We start from the raw sequence: 24,656 nt of genomic DNA, 5'->3' as shown, positions 1-24,656 counted from the left end.
CGAGCAGCTGCTGTGTGGTGCTGTGGTCATTGAGAGGACAGCCAATAAAGAGAACCTGTTGAACGCACATCAGTCTCTGTCTCAAGTCTGTTCGCGGCAGTGAAAAAGGACCACCCCCCAGTTGTCACAGTCCAATGCTTGGATCTGTGTCAGATTCTGAATTCCCTCATTTTAACCTTTTTTTTCCTTTCAGGCCTGGGAGCTTAATATGGGTTTTTGCCCCCCGGTGGCTATAGGTGTTATTTCATGTCTGTTGGTTTTCCTGATGATGTGACCACTCCCTTGGCTATATAAGGTCACATGGTGTATCAGCAGGTGTTGGTTATAGCAGCTCCTTTTTGGATTCCAACCACGGTGAAGTGAGCAGCTGGCTCTGAGGTGTCGAGCCACTGCTGAAAGTTAATCCAGTGATGAACTCTGCTGCCTGGCGACTGCAGCAGAGAAAGATAAGTGTTTTGGTGTTTTCCCCTTTTTCCTTCGTGTGTATTAGTGCAGTGGTGGGACCAGTGTCCACACTATCCAGTTCTCTAGCAAGGGATAGGTGCAGGTATAGTGAGGGATTCAGGTATCCTGCTCAGCGACAGGTGAAGAGCCTGTATAGGGAATGTTAGGAGTGTTCAGGGACACTGCCTCAGGGGAGTGCAGGAGGTCTCCACATCCCCGTTCCCTATTGCAGGGCCCACCGTTGTAACTGTTTCCGCGGTGTTCCCCTATTGTCTTGTTTCAGTTACCGACCTGCGGGTCATGTCACACAGGACAGGTACAGGTGACACCAGTCGGCACACGTACCTACACTGCCTCCTGTTGTGAATTCTCTTTCTGGCCTCCCTCTGGTTATTACTGAAGGTAATGGAGCTGGTCAGATTGACAGAGGGGTTGCGAGTTCTCTTTCTGGGCTCCCTCTGGTGGTTACTGGAGGTAGTGGAGCTGATCTGATTGACAGAGGCTGGCCACCTGATAATGAGGATGATGATTGGAGATCTGGGGTTTCAGATTGGGATTTAAGACAGCCGACTACCTCTATCCCTGCTGGTGATTTTCTTCTTGTGCCTTCTGAGGTCTGATGTCTCCTGCTCTGTCCCTGCATGGTTCAGCTAAGTGGTTCATTTGCTATTCTGTTTGCATTTGATCTGGTTTTGTCTATGTCTGCTTTGTGCGGGTCAGCCAGCTCCGGCTGGGGCTGTGCTGAATCACCGCCCATATGTTACTGCTTGTGCCAGTTTGTTTTTTCCCATGTTATATTGGTCTCTTTTTGCTTTGCTCTCAGAATATATCAGAGTGCTGATATAGTGGGGTTGAAGTCATGCGACTTCAGTGTTTTGTGTGCATCAGACGTGTTGGACCTTTTGCAGGGTTTTTTGCATGATTGCAGACAGTGTCTTTCCTTTCCTGTCCTGTCTAGTCAGTGTGGGCCCCATCCTTTGCTCAGTCTGTTTTCCTGCCTGCGTTTGTGTTTTCATCTTGTCTCACCGACAATATATGTTTGGGAGCTATCTAGTCCTTTGGGGTCTGCTCTGGGGCAGTTTAGATTTCCCCTTTCTTGCTTTAGGCTTAGTTAGCTCTCCAGCTGTGCCGAGGTGTCTAGGATCATTGTATGTACACTCCACTGCTACTGCTAGTTGTGTGGATAGGCTCAGGGGTCTGCAATCCGCTTAGTTACCAACCTCTCTAGTTTTCTGTGGCTTAGCCTGGGCCTGCTATCCTCTTCGGAGACCCATTCATAACAGCCACCCCTGGTTCAGCTATAGCAACCCGCACTAGCAGGCAGCGAGCAGCTCTGGTGACTAAGTCCTTCTTTCAGCCTGCTGAGCATGCCCGTGGGACGACCTCTCATTGGAGGTCGGCGGTCACATGCTCAGGTCCTCAAGCAGCTCGGATAGGGCCATCAGGAAGGTCTCGGAAGGCTGTGCGCTAGTATAGACCATGTGGAGTGAGTGTTGTATGCACGTATGTATGTCTCAGGTGAATGATTAATTATGAAACCCCTACCATTGGTACACATGTGTTGTTCAGCCTTGCCAGTTAGTGCCTAGGCTGATAGCATAGGTTGGAGGCAGAGTCAGGGACTAGCATCAGCGCCATGAAGTGGCTTTGCCTGTACACCACTGTGCACTTGGCCTGCACTCCACGGGAGCCAGCATCTATTAGTGGTGTTCGCAGGTGCGACACCCCGCGCTTAGTTGGTCTAGAGGGCCTTTAACCCTGTGACTTTTGGGGCAGAGTTCTGTGACTGCTCACTAGCGCTCACTTTGCCGAGCTCTGTGAGCTTTAACAGACTACAGCATTAATATTCCGCGGTATTGCGGTTCTGTGAGGCAATAGAGTCCGCCTCTGTACACACCGGGTGACGTTATCCCATGTGTTCTTCTATTATACTGCCATATATCATCTGCCATTACCAAGCAGCAGTCAACATCTCTGCACGATGGACTCCGGGCTGCGAACACACCTTTATATCATCACCTTATTATTCAGTGTGCTCCGCAGTCCTAACATTATATTAGTGCCAGGGTCTGGCTAGTAATGGAGGACGAGCAGCGACTCCATAAGAACATCCAGCAGCTGGAGGGCAGGTTGGTAGCTCTTGAGTGTTCAACCTCAGTTGCGGATGTTACCTCGGTCGCTGTTCAGGCAGCCATGGAGGCTGCCTCCCGTGTGTCCACTACCATCCCTGCCCCGACTTTGTCCCACATTCCACTTGCCTGAGAAGTTCTTGGGCGATATTCTTCTTGTAGGGGTTTCATGAGCCAGTGTGCTATTCAGCTAGAGCCGCTGGCTACACGATTCCCATTCGAGTGGGCTAAGGTGGGATTTGTCATTTCCCTCCTTTCGGGCAGGGCTTTGGAGTGGGCCACACCGCTGTGGGAGTGTGGCAATCATGTGGTGCAGAGTGCCTCGCAGTTCTTGGTACTCTGAAGCAGGTCTTTCTGGGACCATGAGTCACTCAGATTACGGCGCTCCTACTGCTGGCATTGTCACAGGGCTCGTCCTTGGTCAGCCATTATGCCATCCAGTTCCGGACTCTGGCTTCAGAGCTGGAGTGGCCGGATAAGGTTCTCGTTCTGGTGTTCTGAAGAGGCCTGGCTGACCATGTGAAGGATGCCCTGGCCACCAGGGAGGTTCCCGCCACACTGGAGGAGCTTATCACCGTCTCCACCCGTATAGACCTTCATTTCACTGACCGAATGTTGGATCGATTCCAGTCTAGGCAGAGGTTTAGGTTGGCACCTAGTTTTACTAAAACTCTGGAATCGCCCAATCAGGCTTCCAAGGCCCAAGAGGCCATGGAGGTTTCTCGCGCGGGATCCAAGCCCTGGTCCACTCGAGCACCCGTGGTCAGTTATCTTTGCCGGCAGTCTGGTCACCTTGTCAACAGGTGACCACAGAGGCCGGGAAACGCTCACGTCTAATGGTTATTCGAGGAGGCCTACTAGACACAGTGGAATTTTCCTTCAAGCTGTCCTTTAAAGGAATGCTTGAGTTAGGCCCATCCACTCTAGAGGTGGAGGTTTGTGTGGACTCCGGGGTGAAGGGCAATTTTATGTCATCTGCCTTCACCCAATGGCACGCCATTCCTCTGGTTATGTTATCTAAGCCAGTCATAAGCCTAAGCCAGTGGTGAACGGCTCGACACTACCTTCACAGATCATCCACCAGACCACTCCGTTGATACCCTCTGTGTTTCCATCCCATCAAGAGACGATATCCCTCCTCATCATGCCTGAGGGTATCGATCAGGTCCTTTTAGGGGTTCCCTGGTTATGTCATAATTCTCCCCATATAGAGTGGTCCTCAGGGAGAATTCTCAGTTGGAGTAAATCCTGTGAGGATAGATGTCAGAGGAAGTGCATTTAGGTTGCCTCTACTGAGGTTCCCACAGATCTTTTCCCTCTTCCCGAACACTATCGACAGTATGCAGACGTGTTCTCCAAGAAGGCAGCGGAGAACCCTTCCGCCTCAGTGCCCCTATGACTGTCCTATTGACCTCTTGCCTGGTGCAGAGCCTCCCCGGGGTCGAGTCTATTCCTTATCTCTCCCGGAGACAGAGACCATGTCTCAATACATCAGGGAGAATCTGGCAAGAGGATTTATTAGGAAGTCGGTGTCACCAGCGGGGGAGGGATTCTTCTTAATCCAAAAGAAGAATGGAGAACTATGTCCCTGCATCGATTACAGGGGTCTTAACGCCATCTCCGTTAATAATAAATACCCCTTGCCCCTGATATTGGAACTGTTTCATAGGGCTTATAACCTGATTCGCATCCGTGAGGGGGACGAATGGAAGACGGCATTTAACACCAGGTATGGCCATTATGAGTACTTGGTCATGCCCTTTGGGCTCTGTAATGCTCCTGCCGTATTCCAAGACTTTGTAAATGATATCTTTCGGGAGGTGACCAGAAAAATGTCCACAGGAAAAATGCCCACAGGTAAATTGCCCACAGGAAAAATGCCCACAAGAAAATTGCCCACATGGAAAATTGCCCACATGGAAAATTGCCCAAACACAAAATTGACCACATGGAAAACTGCCCACATGGAAAACTGCCCACATGGAAAATTGCCCACACGGATAATTGCCCACACAGAAAATTGCCAATTGCATCATCACAAAGTTTCAGATCTATGAGGGTGAGGATGTTCACATGATATGTGAAAAATGGCCACAGAAAATTGCCCACAGACATGAATACCCACAGGAAAACAGTAGCGAGTTGTAGGTGAGAAGCTCTGCAAGTCAGAGAGTAGCATAGATCTATAGGTTAAATGCTCTGCAGGACAGGGGGATAGTATGCAAGTATACATGAGATGCTCTGCAGGGCAGAAGAATAATCTAGAATTATAGGTGAGATGCTCTGCAGGACAGAGAATAGTATAGAATTATAGGTTAAATGCTCTGCAGGACGGGGGATAGTATGCAGGTATAGGTGAGATGCTCTGCAGGGCAGGAGAATAATATAGAATCCTAGGTGAGATGCTCTGCAGCACAGAAGCACATTTGCTTCTGCTTTTTGAGGGCAGGAGTCATGATAATGTTCTGTTGGTTCTTGAACTACGTTGTCATATTTTGTTTTGAGAATTGAATGGCACTTTGAAGAGCAATGCAGTCGGCATCTCCAAGTCACCACTGCGTTGATAGTGTGAAATGCAAGATATGCAAACCCCAAGTAAATCAGAACTTTGTTGTTCCTCTGGCTAGAATACTTTAGATGAACTCAAAATACACTTTTATTGAAAAGAAATTAAAAAATATGGGGAAAGAGCTATTAAAGTACATGCTTTAACTAACCAAAACACAATTGGCTGGCACAGCAGGAAAGCCATTGTTCACTGGGGTTGTACCAAAAGGAATGACAGGATTGCCAGTTTGAAACAATGGGGGTGGGGAAGCGCTGGAAGGAACATGTGAAATAATGTCAACAAGGAAAGCCCGGTGACTTCCATGGGCTCCATTGTAGTTCAATACAGCACAACACAGGCAGCAAAGAAAATGCAGAATGGATTTCACCACAGGTCTCTGGGCCCAGCTTACTTCTCTGGGTTCTACAGGTTTGGTTCACTCATACCTAGTCCCAGAGTACAGATTCTGTTCTTATGAGTTGTCATTCCACTGTGCTAAAAATAATGCCAGTCTCAGTGTGGTGTGTATGAGCCTCAAGACCCTTAATCAAATCCATTCTGCATTTTCTTTCACCCTATGCCTGCCTACACCTGCAGTATATGTGTATGATACATAACTACGTAGGATCTGTTCATTCTTACTCTTGGTAGTCATAAGTGGACAGGGAAGGAAGTGCAGGCACCAGATTCACTGTCACTGAAATCAATAGGAGAGCAGCGCTGCTCTGGCACTTCCAGCTCCTGTGTTGGTCAGTGACATCACTATGGAGACACATGGGTCAGTGGGTGCTCTTGTCTGCTGACCTGGCTGTCTTTCGAGAGCCCGCAAAAACCAGGGTTCATCTCACTGAATGCCCGCACTCGATCTCCACGGGTAGAACACCACTCAGACAACACAGGGTGAGGGGAACACACATTGGTAAGACTATTGGTTCACCAACAGAAAAAAACACAGAGGTGCAACAACTGTAGCCGCAGCAATGAAGGCCATGAGCATGCACGGGGGTACAGATGCCTGCTTCTGCTTGATCTCCGTCGTCACTGAAGACGCAGATCCAGATGACATGCATGGTGTTGCAGAGACCCGTCGGGTCCCTGCACTGCGATACATGCTGCACTGCGACACATGCAGTGGCTGTAAGCTGACGTCGGAGGTGCAGCCACAGGGAGAAGCGCATGATAATGGCGCACACTCCGATGTCAGCTGCCGGGCTGTGCGGTGGATACAAAAGACACGTGGGAGCAGAGAAAAGGTGACTAGAATGTTTTTGTTTTTAATTATGCATTAGGGCAGAACGGGGACACATACACTAGGATTGGGGACCATGTAAACCCGGATGGGGGCATATATACCAGGAAGTGGGCATATATACCAGGATGGAAACAATTTGGACCATACATACCAGGATGAGGACCATATATACCAGCATTGGGACATATACTGTATACCAGGATATGGACATATTCACCAGGATGATGGGCATATATGCTAGGATGGGGGACATTTCACTATATGAAAGGGGCAATTCATAAGTCTTTATAGAATTTAGAACACTACAGGGGCCCATACATCTGACCCATCGGACTCCAGTTACACCACTGCAAAAACATACATTCTCAGCAAGTACGCAAGGTGGTACAAGTGGCAGAATTTCACCTTTCTGCTGTGCCTTCTGGGCTTCCAGGAACAACTATCTCTGCCAGCAGCTAACTGCTTTTGGTGGGCTCCCACTGAGATGATAATGTATTAGATGTGACCTGCTGTCCCATGTAACTCCACAGATAATACAGTGATACTTTTGTGAGTACTGATAGCAGTGATGGCTCCTCTGGATCACACTGCTGCTGGTTCTGCATGTGCTGCTGTCTTGTGCTGGTGGGAGGAGTAAGGCAGAATCAGTGAGAGATGAGAGCAGACTATATCTATCTATTGCTGATAATGACAGACTGCTACAAACACAGATCTTCATTTTTGCAGTTTTGCACTAGACCAACTGTAAATCACAAGTTAATCACATATAATGTGAACATTCTCATCTTTCACCTCAAAAATCATAGGTCTTAAACTTTGTGATGCTGCAATTGGCAATTTTCCGTGTGGGCAATTTTCCATGTGGGCAATTTTCTGTGTGGGCAATTTTCCATGTGGGCAATTTTCTGTGTGGGCAATTTTCCATGTGGGCAATTTTCTGTGTGGGCAATATTCCTGTGGGCATTTTTCCTGTGGGCTTTTTTCAGGGAACCCTTTCGGGATATGCTCTCCACCTCAGTGGTTGTCTATCTGGATGAAATTCTCATCTACTCTCCAGATATAGACTCCCATCGGAGAGAAGTTAGCAAAGTCTTCGACCTCTTACGAGCAAATTCCCTCTATGCCAAGTTGGAGAAGTGCCTGTTCGAGCAGGAGTCCTTGCCTTTCCTGGGCTATATCATTTTGCCCAGGGTTTGGCTATGGATCCTGCCAAGCTGCAGGTGTTAATGGACTGGCAGGAACCCCACTCCCTCAAAGCGATGCAGCACTTTATGGGGTTCGTTAATTACTATCGCCAGTTCATTCCCCACTTCTCCACCATGGTAGTTCCCTTAGTCGTCCTCACCAAGAAGGGAGCAAATCCCAAGTTGTGGTCGGAACAGGTGTCCAAGGCCTTCTCTTCCATCAAATCCCATTTTGCTTGGTCTATTTTCAAACAGCTCAGTGGCTAAATTCTCGCTAGGCCAGATGGTCCCTGTTCTTCTCCCAGTTCCATTTTACCCTACATTTTCTTTCTGGTGAGAAGAACATCCATGCCGATGCTCTCTTCCACTCCGTGGTGTCATCATCGGAGGAGGAACCTCGGCTGATTGTCCCATCTGAGAGTCTGAGGACTGTGGCTCCAGTCACCCTCGTGTCTGTGCCTCCGGGCAAGACATTCGTCCCTTCCCATCTGCGACCAGAGGTCCTCTCTTGGGCTCACTCGTCCAGAGTGGGAGGACATTTTCGGACAAAGCGAACTTCTGAGCTTCTGGCACGGACGTACTGGTGGCATGGCCTGTGATGTCGGAGACTATATTCAGGCGTGTGTCTCCTGTGCCAAGAATAGATCTCCTTGGCAATGGCCCGCTGGGCTACTTTATCCTTCGCCGGTGGCGGACAGGCCCTGGGAGATGGTCGGCATGGACTTTGTGGTGGGTTTGCCCAAGTCCCGTGGCAGCACCTGGTGCCCCTTTCATGGCTACCTTCTGCACGGGCCTTGGCAGCATTGTTCATTAAACATGTCTTTTGCCTACACGGTATGCCGGACAAGATTGTCAGTGACCAGGGTCCCCAGTTTGCATCTCGGTTCTGGAGAGAGCTCTGTCTCTTGCTCTGCATTGAGCTCAACCTCTCCTCAGCTTATCATCCCGAGACGAACGGGTTGGTAGAGAGGGCCAAACAAAACCTGGTCACATACCATCAACATTTTGTCTCGGCCAAACAGGATGACTGGGCATCTTTGCTACCATGGGCGGAGTTCGCCTTGAACAATGCTGTGGCCGATTCCACTGGTCAGACCCCATTCCTCCTTAATTATGGCCATCATCCGCACGTCCCTGTGCCATGCCCGTGTCGTCCACCGACTCTAGGGTCGCAGACTGGGTGGTGGAGGCACGCGATATTTGGGACTGCACTCAGGATGCTGTTATGATGGGGTCACTGAGGAGGAAAGCAAGACCAAGCTAAGCCACAGAAAACCAGAGAGATTGGTAACTAAGCGGATTGCAGACCCCTGATCCTATGATGCCTCGACACAGCCAGAGAACTAAATAAGCCTAAAGCAAGAAAGCCTAAAGCAAGAAAGGGGAAATCTAAACTGCCCCAGAGCAGACCCCAAAGGAATAGATAGCCCCCAAATATATATTGTCGGTGAGAAAAGATGAAAACACAAATGCAGGTAGGAAAATAGGCTGAGCAAACGATGGGGCCCACACTAACTAGACAGGACCGGAAAGGAAAGACACTGTCTGCAATCACGCAAAAAACCCTGCAAAAAATGTCCAACACGTCTGATAGAAAAACACTGAATTCACTCGACTTCGCCCACTATATCAGCACTCTGGCATATTCTGAAAGCAGAGCAAAAAGAGGCCAATCTAATAATGGACAAAAACAAACTGGCACAAGCAGTAACATAAGGATGGAAATTCAACACAGCCCCAGCCCCCAGCCGGGGCTGGCTGACCACACAAAACTGAATAGACAAAACCAAATCAAATGTGAACAATAGCAAAAGAACACTTAGCTTGAGCATGCAGGGACTGAGCTGGAAACTAAGACCTCAGGAGGCAGGAAAAAATCACCAGCAGGGATAGAGGGAGTCAGCTGTCTTAAATCCAGTCAAAAACTCCAGATGTCCTCATTATCAGGTGGCAGGCCTCTGTTAATTTGATCAGCTCCATTACCTCCTGTAACCACCAGAAGGAGCCCGGAAAGAGAACTCGCGACCCCTCTGTCAATATAACCAGCTCCACTACCTTCACTAGTAACCAGAGGTAGGCCAGAAAGTGATTTCACAACAAAAACGCACCATGTTGCATTTGGTGCACTCGGAGCACCGTCAAAATGGCGCAGCTCGCGCAAAATTCTAATAGTGCATGGTCAGCGCACGGTTTGCGCACCCTATGCTAAAGATAGGGTGTGCAGATCGCATGCAGCCGTGTGCGACACTAGGCGGAAATGACCGGAGGGGACGGGCAGGGGTTGGGGCTTAGCGGCGGCATGCGCTGCTGGCAAAAAATGCTGGACTGAAACTAGCATAACCCATAGAATATTATGGTTACATTTCTGTGATCTATAAAACTGAAAAGTGTAACAAAATTTAGCAGGCTTACATTTCTCAGGCATACAGTATTATGTGGTCTGTGGTACATTTCTGTAACACTTAACACTTCCACAAAGCGTTAAAAAATTAGCTGGATTACATTTCTCATGCATATACTATTCCGTGGTCTGAGGTATATTTTTGTGATGTCTAACACTCCAAAAATTGATAAAAAAAATTGGCTGGATTTAATTTCTCAACCATACACTATTCTGTGGTCTGTGATACATTTCTGTGATCTATCATACAGATAAAAAGCTTAATAAAATTTGCAGGCTTTCTCAGCCATACAGTGTAATTTGGTCTAGAGTACATCTCTGTGATATATAACTCCTAAAAAAACATTTAAAAGCTTTGCTGAGTTAAATTTCTCACCCATACAGTATTACATGCTTTGTAGTACATTTCTGTGGCATATAACACTCAAAAAAAAGCATCAAATCATTCTTCTTGATTGAAAAATAAAGTTAGTTTCAAGAAATGTAGCAATTACAGGAAGTGGAAGTGCTGATGATAGTGCACGCAGATGCCAAAGCAGTGCAAACAGGTGGTGGGTTGGATAGCAGATAATGCTTTCAGCAGGTTTGGCTACCCGGTCTTCCAAATGGTCCAGTCTCACCATCCTACATTTTGGTAACTTAATCCTCACCTTGATCCTCCTTCCTTCCACCAGCATGAGTCCCAGGAGACTTGTGATCCCACACTAGGACACTCCGAGGAGCTCTTTACAACAACATTTTACTTGATTGTGGCTTCTCAACCTGCATGCTCCAAGAGGGACAGAAGGCAAGAGGCAAGAAGATGACAGTGGAGAATGGCAAAATTTGGCTAAGGAAGAAGATGATTATGAGACACAGTTGGCTCTAAGTAAAATAAAACTTGGCACTCGACTTATGTATATCTTTGTTCAGTATAATTTTATTTTGCAGTCTCTAAACGATTCGGTCTGTTATGGACCTTCGTCCGTCTGCTATATAAAGTCAAAAGCAAAATATAAAATAAGTCCCTGTATAATATATCATACAGTTGAACAAATCAAAAGTATAAATAAAATTAACATAATCTCCAATGAGAAGTAACAAAACTTAATGGGGCAATTTTATGCACAGTAATCATATATATACAGTAAAGAATACATAATAAATCAAAAATGATCAGAATCATGTGAGAGACACATTTACAGGCAGCTTGCCATGGAAATGCTGCCATTTTAGCTTGTTGACATGGAGGATTTCCACCAACTCATGGCGGTAGCCAACCCTCAGTACTCGGTCTACAGCCGCCACTTTTTTTCCTGGTGTAGCATCCCCGAATTGTACCAGCACGTGTCCAGGAACATCACCCGTGCCCTTACCAATGCATTTACTGGGATTGTCCTCTTAATTACTGACACGTGGACAAGCGCTTGTGACAAGGGACACTATATTTCACTGACGGCACACTGGGTGAACATTGTTGAGGCTTGGTCACACCCTGACATGGCACATGTGCTCCAGATGCTAAGGATTGCTGGCCCTATTCCTATCAGGGTTTACTCCACCTCTTACAGAAGTTCCTGCACCCCCTCATGCTACTCCTCATCCTCAGCGAAGAGGTGACAGGCTCTGCTGAAGGTAAATTTTTTTAGGAGACAAACGGCACACCATGGCAGAGTTACTTAAAGGAATAACAGACCAGACAGTTCTGTGTATTTTGCCACTGAACCTCCAATCAGGCATGGCCATGTCATAATGGACGTAACCTGTTGGCAGATGTGAAGCTTAGCAAGCTCAACTTGGTAGTTCAGCGGTTTCTGAAAACCTACTCAGTTTTGACAGAGATTCTCATCAGGGTATGCCATGTCAGCTCCCATTTCCACAAGTCACCTACAGCTGCAGCAGATCCAGCACCACTGCGGCAGTGCATGCAAGTGCCAGCTCACTGACAGGAGTGCGATGTGCCCAAGCGTTGGAACTACAGACACACTACACATGCTGGCAATGCTTTGTGATCAGCACAGTCCAGTTGTGGAATATCAGGTCCAGCACACCCATCGATATTCTGGTCACCCACTGCACATAATAACTGAAGAGTGGGCATGAATGTCTGACATTTATGCGGTTCTCTAATGGTTTAAGGACTTCACAAAGATGGTGAGTCATGAAGTCGCCATAATCAGACAACAATCCTGCTTCTGTGCCTACTTAAACAGTCACTGCTGACAATTAAACATGAAGCTCTGCATGTGGACAAGGTGAACATGGAGTAAGACATGAGACAAGGAGATACCGCCCAGCCTCATCTCATCTCATTCAATCAGCACAGATTGGGTAACAATGAGGAGTTGGAGGCTGAAGAAGAGTGGGAGGAACAGGAGCTGGCGGAGCGCAAAAAATGCTAGTATCCACATAAGCTTCGCCCTGTCTCTCCTATGTGGATGGGCTGAGGAGGGAAATAAGGAGAAAGATATGGAGGAGGAGTCATCATGGTGGAGACAGGAAGTGTTGGCTGTAGAGACCTTGGCACATATGAAAGAATTTATGTACTGCTACCTTTCCCGTGACCCTTGCATTACATTCATCTTGGCCAAAAAAGAGGACTGGTTGTTCAGCTTGCTAGACCCATGCTACAACTAGAACTTTACATCTCTTTTTCCTGAGACAAAGAGGTCTTATAAAATGATGCTATACCTGAAGGCCATTGTTGAAAATATGTTGAAAATATTCCCATCAAACAATGCTAGCGGCAAGGGGAAAAGCTTCCTGGCCCCACCAAGGAGGAGAAGTGAAGGAATGACACACCAAGTACGGCAGAGGCAGGAGTACAAAGTCAAAGGTCTGTGCCAATTTTATGACACCCTCCCAGCATCCATGCCCTTTTGACTGGGAATTTTTCACAAGGAGGGAAAAGTTTTAAAAGATGGTGACGCAATACCTGGTCCACCAAAACATCGTACTCACTAATTCTTCTGCAACGTTCAGCTACTGGGTTTCAAAGCTGGACACTTGACATAAGCTGTCCCTCCATGTTTTGGAGGTGTTGGGCTGCTCTGACATTACCAGCTTGTCTGAGAAGATATTTAGCATCTCAGTGAGGTCATAAAAGACAGACGCTTTTGCATGTCAACAGAAAGTGCTGAAAGGCTCACTCTGATAATAATGAACAAAGCCTGACTTAGACCCGACTTTTGCACACCATCAGATGATAGCGGCACATAAAGTGCTTTTAATGTTCTATATTTGAATGAGCACCGCCAGTTGTTGCATTCTAGGGTCTATAGAGGAACCTACTTATACATTTTTCCTGGCTTTGCACTTTTTGTGTAGGAACACCACAACTACACTTTGTTCACAATATTTGAATGAGTCATTGCAGTTGGTACCTTCAAGGGTGTATGGGTGACCCTGCTTGAAATGTTTGGCAGCATTTGCACTTAGTGCATAGCCTTTATGAGTCTAGGATTACCACTAAATGACAATTTGAACAAAATGTGTATGAGGCCCTCCTTTATGTCTAATACAAGTTGTATCTTAGTCCCTCTGAGACACTAATTTTTAGCAGTTGTTGCTTCTTTCCTAAAGTAAACAGAAATATCCTATTTTTTATTTAAAAAAATTGAATTTATTTAAATTCCATATTATTTTTAAATCCTTTTTTAAAACTTCACTTATATACAAGTCATTATACAGGGATCATAAGTCATTATACAGCAATTTATCATCAGTTTGGAATGTTTTACCTGCTGTTCTGTTCGTTTCCACTATATACTTGTACTGCTCCGGTCATTTTTGACCGGACCTATTAAAATGCTGTTTTAGCTACTTAAAAAATTTTTTTTGAATACCTGTTGCATTATTATACTGTATGTGAACATGGTTGGTCATTATAAAAAAAAATACGCAAAAAACTCAATTTTTTAAATTTATTTTGTGTTTATAAAGGTTACAAGGGCTTATTGAATTCTGCACAGAAATTACAAATTTGAGCTTAACTAACTAACTAAAACAACTACTACTGCTATAACAACTATAACTAACTATAACTATAACTAAAATTAACTATAGTATAAAATGCGTGCAAACATTTTGAAAAAAATAGTAAAAATAATAAAAAAATTAAAAAAAAATCAGTTTTTTTCAGAAAATCTTCACATAATTCTATTGTTTACATTCAGGACAACAATAATACACAAGTTTATAAGCCTCATACCTGTACAGATTTGCATTCAAGGCTCAGATGTCTCCAGATCTTCTCTCCAACAAAACTGAGACTGAAATGGCTGGCTGAACTACTTACTTACTGATAAGATAAGAAAAGAGACACCAGACACCACCCCCTGGAATGCTGAGATAGCAGAGAAGAAAACAAACATTGGGCAGACATGACTCATTAGCTTTTCAGGTCTGCTTTGCACAGAGAACCAACACAAGGAAAATAAAAAAAAACTCTTTGCAATGGTGACAACTGAATTTATTTATTTTTAGAGGAAAAGCAGGGTAAATAACATACAGAGAAAAAAAATTGCACAGAACTGTACTGAAAGCCAATGCGTATGGTTTGTACTGAAAGCATGTGTAAATCTACACCTAAAGCAACTGTTTACTTAATAAACAATAGTAGATGCAATAAGTAGTCTCAAAAGAAATTATAACACATTTGTTTTACTCAAAAAATGGCTGAAATTAGCAAAAAATGCTATTCGGTCATTTTTGACCGGGAACAGTACAAGTGTAAAAAAAATGTGGCGCAAAAACTAAACCAAAAAAAAAAAATGTACCCTTAGAAAGAACCCCTCAAATTAGGAAAATAGAAGTAACCACAAGTTTCAGAACCGCATAATGAATTTTTTAAAAAATATCAAAGTTCAAAAGCGGTCATTTTTGACCGAACATAACAGCAGGGTTTTAAAGTGGAGTAAAAGTGTGACATTGTTCTCAGCAGTGATTTGCCAGTCAGAGATGCTTCCAGTGGTATTCCCCATGCTGCTCTTTTTCCATTCAGCACTTTCAAATCAATTTCAAAATTTTCACTGCCCCCAGACCTCTATGCAGGGTCTACCGGAAGAAAGCTTGAATTTCCCATTGACTCCCATTATACACGTTATTCGAAATGAGCATTCAAGTATTAGGAATTGCTCAGTTCGAGCACCCAAGCATTTTAGTGCTCGCTCATCTCTATTGTTGATGTCTATCACATGACTTATTTTTAATCTGTCTTTTTTTTTTTTTTTTTTTTTAGATATTTTATGGTTGATCAGTATGGGACATTTTTTTTTTTGTTTTTTTTGTTTTCAAACCAATTTTATTAAGGGGTTTTACAATAGTGAGGAAAAAGGGGTCTCAGGGAGGGGATGGGAGGGTGAGGAGGGAAGGGAAAAGGGGGGGAAGGACCAAATGGTCCGAACAAGTTTTTATTTTCAAGACATTAGCGGTGTAGTATAATTAACTGGGTTATCTTATAACCAGAACAATACTATAACTATATGTTTAACAGTCGCCAGATTATCTCTGGAACAGAAAAAAGAACAAACAACAAAGTATCAGTGCAGCAATTGCTGTAGAGTTAGCTTGAGGGAAATAATGCAATCCATCTGAACCATTTGAGGGAGAAATGGCCAATATTATTGTTAATAGTGGCTAGTTTTAGTTCAAAAGATTTATGTAAGGAGATTTTGTCTCTTATATCTTCAATGGTTGGAATGTCCGGTCGTTTCCAATGAAAAGCTATGGAACTTTTGGTAATAAGAAGAATATGAATTATTAAAGGGGGAAGAGTTTGATTTAGTTCTTGTGGGGTGATAGATAGCAAGGCCAGTTGAGGTGAGAGGGTGATGGGTTTTTGGAGAAGGGAGTTTATTAGGAGAGAGATATCTCTCCAAAGAGGTTTGATCACCGGACAAAACCACAATATATGAAGAAGGTTCCCGTGTTGTCCGCATCCTCTCCAGCATAATGGGGAGATCTCTGGATATATCCTGGCTAGTCTGGCTGGGGTATAGTACCAACGGGAGATGATTTTCTGATGGGTTTCCAGAAGAGACATAGATAACGTGGCGGACATAGAGGAGGAACAAGCCTGCTCCCAGTCTGCTGCCCCTGGGCTTATCCCAAGTTCCGTCTCCCACTTAATTATATTGTTTGTTTTGATGAATTCGTGGCTCTTATTGAACCACATATAAATGTACGAAACCCTCCAGAAAAGGCAATGGTTTATGTTGTTAGTGAGATTAAAGAAAGGTTCAGAGGGTTTTGCGTCTTTCTTCCTAAGTGTAGTTGCTAATTCTTTTAGTTGAATATAGTCATAAAATGCTGATGATGGGATACTGAACTTGTGTTTCATATCGCTAAAGGAAGAGATGTGATTGTGTCCACAAAGATCCCTTAATTTTTTGACACCATGGTCGGACCAGATGGAGGGCAGTTCTAGCTGAAAAAGAGACGCAATCACGTTAAGGGATAGAGGTCCTAACGGGTCAGTATTAGTGAGGCCTTTTTGTTGTTTAGCTAAGAGACCCCAAGCTTCTAGTGTTGCGCGGAAGATTGGATGCGTGATAGAATGTACCTTTTTGAGAAGGATAGACTCCAAGACGAGAAGGGAAGGAGACCTATTGTTGTTTAACGCCTTTTCAATGTTGACCCATGCCGGAGGGTCCTCGGTTGACCACCAAGGGAGGCTGTTTTTGACAAGGAGTGAGGAATAGTAAGCTGAGATATTCGGAAGGCCAGCTCCACCAAATCTCCTGTTGCCATATAAAATATTTTTTGCAACTCTGGCTTTTTTCCCGTTCCAAACAAAGTTGTTTGTCATGGATTGAAGGTTGGTAAGGGCGGGGGTGGAAATGGGTAAAGGGAGTGATCTAAAAAGATATACTATTTTGGGGAGGATATAGGCTTTAAATGTTATAATTTTACCCCACCAAGAGAGGTTTTTCTCCCCATATATTTTTAGGTCTTTTGAGATGGTCTCTGTAAGGGATTTTAGGTTCAGAGGCATGAGGGAAGGGATATTATTGGTAAATTTAAGTCCCAAATATGTAATGTAGTCTGAAGTCCAGCTCCAAGGACAAGAGCGGCTGATGGAGTTAATTTGGTCGCTGTCTAGATGAAGGGATAGCATCTTGGATTTTGAAACGTTGACTTTGAAACAGGAAATGTCCGAAAACTTCAGCAGAAGTTCTTGGACTTTAACAATTGATTTGATTGGATCTGACAGGGTGAGAATAACGTCGTCTGCGAAGAGGCATATTTTATATTCTTTATCGCCTGCTTTAATGCCATGAATATCCGGGTTATCTCTGATAGACTGAGCTAGGGGTTCAATTGCCAGGGCAAACAGTAGAGGGGAAAGCGGGCAACCCTGCCTTGTACCATTGGATATTTGGAGGACTTTTGAAAGGTGATTGTTAACGTAAACTTTGGCCGATGGTGCAGTGTATAATGCTCTAATGCTAGTGATTAGTTCATGATGAAAGCCAAATTTGGCTAGAGTGGCGAACAAGTAATCCCAATTTAATCTGTCGAAGGCCTTTTCGGCATCAAGAGAAACTATAATGGATTTGGTTTTATGTGTATTAATGAGTTTCATAAGGTTGATCAATCTTCTGGTGCCGTCTGTAGATTGTCTATTGATTATAAACCCGATTTGATCTTTGTTGATTAGCTTAGGGAGTATGGAGTTCAGTCTGTTTGATAATAATTTAGCATATAGTTTGATGTCTGTATTTATTAACGAAATTGGCCGAAAGTTTTTCATGAGGGTTGTGTCCGAATTGGGTTTGGGGATAAGAATAAGGGTGGCCTCGAGCATTTCCTTGGGGAAATAGCCCAAAGTAGAAGCTGTGTTAAAAATTTTCGTCAAGTGGGGTGCAAGGATTTCGGCAAAAGTTTTATAGTAATTATTCGTAAACCCGTCAGGGCCGGGAGCTTTAAAGGTTTTAAGGTGGTTTATTGCATCTAGAATTTCTTTTTCAGTGAAAGGAGATGATAGGGTAGATTTGTCAACTTCATCTAGTTTTGGGAGATTAATTTTGGTTAGAAAAGAAGTGATATCTGAATGACTTGGAGAAGGGAGGGAGGAATTTTGATTGATGTTGTAGAGATTCTCATAGAATGTAGCGAAGGAGTTAGCTATGTCCTGTGGGTGGGACAAGGGGGTATTTTTGGTGGAGAGAATGGTGTCAATCCTGTTTTTCCGTCTAGAATTTTTCAAGATGTTAGTCATATAGCGAGATGGCCGATTTAGATTCTGGTATTGTTTAAAGCGGTGGTTTTTGACTGCTGAGTCATGAAACGAGAAAATCAAGGCCCTAAGCTCCTGTCTTATCCTGGAGAGTTCTGAGCGTACGTCAATACCTGAATTGGGATTGTCGGTTATCATGGTTTCTTTGATTTTGATTTGATTCTGCAGATCTGTTATTTTTTCCCTGTTTGCCCTTTTATGTCTCGAGGATATCCTGATTAGGATTCCTCGCAGAACGGCCTTATGAGCATTCCAATAGGTGAAAGGGCTGGAAAGTTCAGTATCATTTTCTTTGAAGTAATTTCGTAAGGCTGTAGTAATCTCTGCATTATAGTGTGGAATATTGAGTAATGAGGAGTTGCATTTCCATAGGAACTGTTGGTTGGTGGCAGGGCCAACAGTGAATGTAGCTACTACTGGAGCATGGTCAGAGACCGTTTTAGGGTGGATAGAGATGGAAGTAAATTTGGGAAGTGAGAAAATATCTGTTAAAATTAGGTCAATACGAGAAGCAGTGTGATGAACATCCGAATAATGACTATACTCGATTGAGGTCGTGTTTAGACAACGAAAAGTGTCAAAGAATTCGTTGTAATAAATCCAGTTGTTTAACGTTTCTGTTTTATGTCTATTGGGGGCTGAGGAATCCAATTTTCCATTTGGGACCATGTTAAAATCTCCTGCGAATATTAAGGAACCCTTCTTTATTAGGTTGATTTTCTTTAGAAGCTTATTTAAGAATCTAATTTGGCCCGTGTTGGGGACGTAGACGTTTACAATAGTAAAAATTGAGTTATTGATGCTACAAACTAGGATGTGATAATGGCCTTTCTCGTCTCTTAGTTCTTCAATGAATTTAAAGTTGATGGAGTTTTTTATCATAGTAAGGACTCCTGCCTTTTTCTTTAATCCCGATGATTCATATACGTGGGGGAAGTTTTTGTGGGAAAAGTTAGGGTGAGCGCCTCTTTTAAATTTCGTTTCCTGAAGACACACAACATCAGAACCCAGCCCGTTGGTCTCATGATATATTACATGACGCTTTCTAGGGCTGTTCAGGCCCCTGACGTTGTACGTGGCCAGGTTTATTTTCATTGTCAGTGTGGTGTTTTGTGGCTGAGAAGATACCTGTGATGCTGCTGTTCTTGGTGAGGTTGTGGCTGATGGAGAAGTTTAGGTTCAGATGGATAAGGTCAAGGGTGTATTGGCTGCAACTGAAACACACAATAAAGGAAAAAACAAGACAAATTAGCAACAAGTTTGGTCAGAATAAACTTATAGGGACCAACAGGAGCAGAATTCTAAGGCTAACTCTGCTCAGTTCGGGGGAAAGTTCGTGTGAGGATTTCCCGGCGACATCTTCTGAAGGGAGAAATACACTCATCCAAGAATAGTTGAGGGAAGTAAAAGGTGGACGAACCTAGAGTCCAACTGATAACTAAACAATATATAAGGTAAACATTTTCGATGTGTTACTAAAGTATAGGCCTGTTGAAAGATAGTATTCCAAAGGATCGAGCCTGGAGGAAGAGTTATCATAACTATAATTATAATAATAATATATAAAGTGTTACTGTGTTGAATTTCCTTGGGCCTAAACAAGACCCATGAGTCCCTGAAGATCAAGTAGAAGATTTGGAGTCCGGAGATGCCGCAGGCTTGTTTCTAGGTTTAATGTTCATAGATTTGAGAAACTTGTGGCCTTCTTCCGCAGATAGTATAGCAGTAGTTTTACCACTGTGGTGGACCAACAATTTAAGGGGAAATCCCCACTTGTATGGTATGTTATTATCCCTCAAGGGAATGGTAATATCTTGGAAGGATTTCCTACCTTCGATTGTAGCTTTGGATAAATCTGTAAATATCTTGAGATGGGAAAATGGTTCTGGGAAGCCGCCATTGTCCCTGATGGCATTTTGAATCCTCTCTTTTATATGAAAGAAGTGGATCCTAAGAATGGTATCCCTCGGGGTATCTTTGGGTAGGTGGGCCGGCTTTGGTAATCTGTGGATTCTATTGATAATTGTCTCTTGGGGAATAAGTGACGGATCAATTTTCTTGAAGACTTTTTGAACATACTCCTCAAGCTTGGCAGGGGTGACAGATTCCGGGATGCCCCTGATTTTCACGTTATTCCTTCTACTTCTGTCTTCTAAATCTGCTAGTTTTCTTTCCAGCCTTATGAGTTCAGACTTCAGTTGCTGATTTTCGTCTGCAGACATCTCTGTTTGTTTTTCTAACGACAACATTCTGGATTCATGATTTTCCAGTTTTTGATTAAACGTTTCAAACGTAGACTTAAAGATTTTCATTTGTGACTCTAATGTGGATTCTAGAGTGAGCTTCAGGTTATTATTAATTTTGTCGGCCAGTGAGGCCATATAAGCCTCGATGGTGTCATGGCTCGTTTCAACATGAGAGTCCAGTTTTGGTCTGGATTTGTCTGGGCTGGTATTTGGTGTTGAAGCCCAAGAATCATTGTCCGTGTCGTTTTTGGGGTCATTTAGAAAAGAAAGTTTCTCACTCCAAGCCCCCGGATTCCGTCTTTTTGAGGAAGCTGATGTATCCATGGAGTCAGTAATTTTGTGGGGCGTCCTGGATCTAGTAGGACTGATGGTATTCCCCAAATCGGAGGAAGGGTGAGATGATTGTCTCTTGTCTTTATCCGATTTGGCGGACATAGTAGTTGTGGAGGGAGTTTTTGGTTGTTTGAGGCTGTTTGATCTGTTTTGACTCATTTTATCGGTATGAATAGAACTAGGCTGCAGAGACAATGAAGGTGAGTTGGGAAGTGGTGGCAGCGACTTTCGTCACCCTTTTTTTTTTTATTTGTTTATTATTTTAATTCTCTTTTGTTTTAGTTTGATTTCGTGTATGGCAAAAACCGTCTGGGCAGTCCACCAGTGATTTACGTTATGTGGGGAGTTGAAGCCAGCAGCACTATGGAGCTGGATTAGAAGGCTGCTCCTTTGATGTAAGATACGCCGGATTTTACGCAAATTGCGTATGTGGAGTGCGCAGCTGTGAATCAGGAAGCCGCTCTGAGAGAAGAGAGAGCGGCTCCCGATAAGCCCTGAGGGGGCTAAGAACGCAATTGAAGGAGGATATCCTGGTGGTGGTGGGGGTGGCGAGGACCCCAGGAGCTATTTGCAGTGGGGACGGTGAATGGCAATGCCTTCCCGTGCCGCTGTAGCTACGGCAGTCGGGTTTATCAGCCGGGGGGAGGTGCTCCTGCGCAAGGCGCTTGTAAATATGGCTCTGAACCGCTGCCACAGATTCGCTCCTCAAGATTTTCCAGGCGGGTCTCGGGCAATTGTTCTCACCGCGGGAGGTTAGGTAGCGGAGGCAGGAGGGAAGGAAAGGCGTACCGTAATGAAGATGCAGCCGCGGGCGGCCGAAGTCTGAATTTCAGGCGCGCGCTATTGCCTCAAGCCGCTCGGCGGTGTCAGCCGCGGCCAGGGAATGTCGCGCCTGCGCAGTGGGTTTTTTTTTTTTTCTTTCTTCTGTAAAAGCACCTGAGTGCCCGTCAGCAAAAATTAATAGTCAATTGAAGAAATAAATCTTTCTGTGAACTATTATATGAGCGTCGTTGTCTCCGGTTACCTCAGAAATAGGCGGTAATCTTCTTTAGGAGCTCCTATGAGAGCCGTGGCCCAGGTGGGAGGTCGAATCAGGGCTGAGGGAGGGAGCCTGAGATCCGGGATCCTCTATCCCTAGAGTGGGCTTTAATAAGCCTGATATAAGCTCCTTTACGTGCCGAAGATAGTTCGGATGATTGCTGAGGGGGATTCTACCCCAATTCTTCAGGTGGGATCTGAGCCCAAGTAATACAGTCCGGGTATGGCCCGTAGGCCTCAACAGGCCCCGCAGTAAGTGTTAGGCCTCGCACGTACCAGACCTCAAAAGTCCGTGGGAACTGGCAAATAGGGCTCCGAAGGCCTGGGGTGTCACTCCTGAGTGACTCTGAGAGGATTTCTGTGAGGATTTAGCCTGGATGGGCTATGATTTCAGTTGATTTAGGGTGGATGTGCCAGGAGATCTTAGACTGCACGTCCTACTCCATGACAGTCTAGGCCACGCCCCCTTAATCTGTCTTTTTTAACTTACTTCAGCAAAATTTACAATTTTAGATTATTTGGCAGGTTTTTTTTGTCCATTTTTTGTAGGTGTTAGTTTATGCACTGGGCACATGCATATTTCTGCATGCATCACCTTGTGGACACACATTACCATTATACTTCCTATATTTATTGTTTGATTGGTGGTGTTGTGTGTCTGTGATGTCAACTCTCTACATTAAGAAATTTCTTTATCGATGATGCATTCTATTTATAATATACCATGCCAGTAAGATTAATTTTACTTTATTCAATAAATTTGTAATAAAAGATAATATGCAAAACACAATTTCAAGGTCACTACAAAGCACATCATAGGAGTGAACAACGTCAGGTTCATCTCCTGACGAAGGGACGAAACGTGCGTTGGGGCGCTTGTGGAGGAACGCATTAGCAGACCACATTTACTTGTAAGTGCTTTGAATAAACTTCTATCACAGCAGCCATTATTAAGGCCCCTTTACATTTAGCGATGCAACAGCGATCCCGACAGCGATACAACCCGGTCAGGATCGCTGGTGCATCGCTAAATGGTCGCTAGTGAGCTGCCACACAGGCAGATCTCATAGCGATGCAGCAGCGATACAGCGGTCGTTACTTACCTTTCAGACGTGGCGATCCTGACATCCTCCCGTCCGCGTCCACGCGTCGCTCGTCAGCGCCAGCAGGAAGCCCAGCAAGAAGCGCCCAATGAGAAATGGAGCTGCGCGATCAACGACAGACAGCGGGGGAGCCGGTCGGAGGTAAGTATCACCAAATCGGTGATGCTTTAGCGATATTGCTAGCGATATCGCTATGTGTAAAACCCCCTTTAGGCAATACAATAGTAGTCTTTGTACTGACAGCTAATACAAAGCTAATATAGATCAGTTTATGTCTATGTCTGTGAATTACAATATGCAAATCAGTGCACAATAAGTAGGTCTTGCTTCTGGCGTTGTTCACGCCTATGATGTGTTTTGTAGTGACCTTGAAATTCTGTTTTGCATATTATCTTTTATTACAAATTTAATGAATAAAGTAAAATTAATCTTACTGGCATGGTATCAGGCCCGGATTGGTAATGTGCCCAACTGGGCATTTTCCCTCTGGGCCACTATGCAGTGGGCCGCTGGCTGGCGGCACCCGCTCCTCTGGCCGCTTGCCAGCTGAAGCGGCAGTCACCGGCCTATTTTTCCTGCCGCTGGCCCTTTAAATCTGTGGGCACGGCGGCGGTGTTACAGGTGCTCGCAGCGCGCATTGGTTAGTGGCAAAAAGGCTGGGGGGACGGCCCTCTAGGGGTTAATAACGCACGACATGACTATGCACGTCACACGTTCTTTCTTTGAGGGCAGAGAGAGCATGCTCTGCTCTCTTCCGACCATGGTTGCAGCAGCACCACTGACCTGTCATCACCCAGCAGCCCCAGGCATCCGGAGCGGTATGGCCGGGTGAGTTATACAGGGGGTGGGGGGCTGCCTGGTCTGATGTATGTCCTGTATATACATCAGACCAGGCAGGACCCCTAGCCTCTGTATTACAGGTGCTGGGGGGGCCTGGCTGGGCTGATGATGTATATACAGGGGCTGGGGGAGCCTGGCTTGGCTGATGCTGTATATACAGGGGCTGGGGGGCCTGGCTTGGCTGATGCTGTATATACAGGGGCTGGGGGGGCCTGGCTGGGATGATGATGTATATAAAGGGGCTGGGGGGCCTGGATTGGCTGATGCTGTATATACAGGGGCTGGGGGGGCCTGGCTAGGATGATAATGTATATACAGGGGCTGCAGGGGCCTGGCTGGGATGATGATGTATTTACAGGGGCTGGGGGGCCTGGCTGGTGTGATGTATATACAGGTGCTGTGGGGCTGGGGCTGGTGTGGTGATATATATACAGGTGCTGCGGGGCTGGTGGGGTGATGTATATATAGGTGCTGCTGGGCGTTCGATACTTGTGGCACTTGAGATTCTTACCTCTTCCTGCTCCTCCGCTGCAGCATCTTCTGACTGTGCTGTTTCAGGACAGAGGGTGCAGTGACGTCACGTCTGTGCACCATCTGCCTGAATAGTCACAGTGCAGAGAGCTGGAAGACACTGACATTGAGGGGTCCGGAGCAGAGCAGCGGCGAGGAGAGGTCAAGATTTTTTTTCTATGTTTTGACCATTATATGAGGCCCATTATATACTGTAGCATCATATGGGGGCCATCATATACTGGAGCATTATATGGAGACTCATATGGGGCCCATTAAATATGGAGCATTATATGGGGCCCATTCTGTTGGGAGCAATATAAGGGGCCCATCATTTTCTGTATGGAGCATTATATGGGGCCCATTCTGTATGGAGCAAGGTATCGGGATCATTATACTGTATAGAGTAT

This window comes from Dendrobates tinctorius, unplaced genomic scaffold (assembly GCF_039654945.1).
Source record: "Dendrobates tinctorius isolate UK_male_01 unplaced genomic scaffold, ASM3965494v1 ptg000003l, whole genome shotgun sequence".
NCBI classification, from domain to species: domain Eukaryota; kingdom Metazoa; phylum Chordata; class Amphibia; order Anura; family Dendrobatidae; genus Dendrobates; species Dendrobates tinctorius.
Note: the sequence above shows the minus strand (reverse complement) of the source record.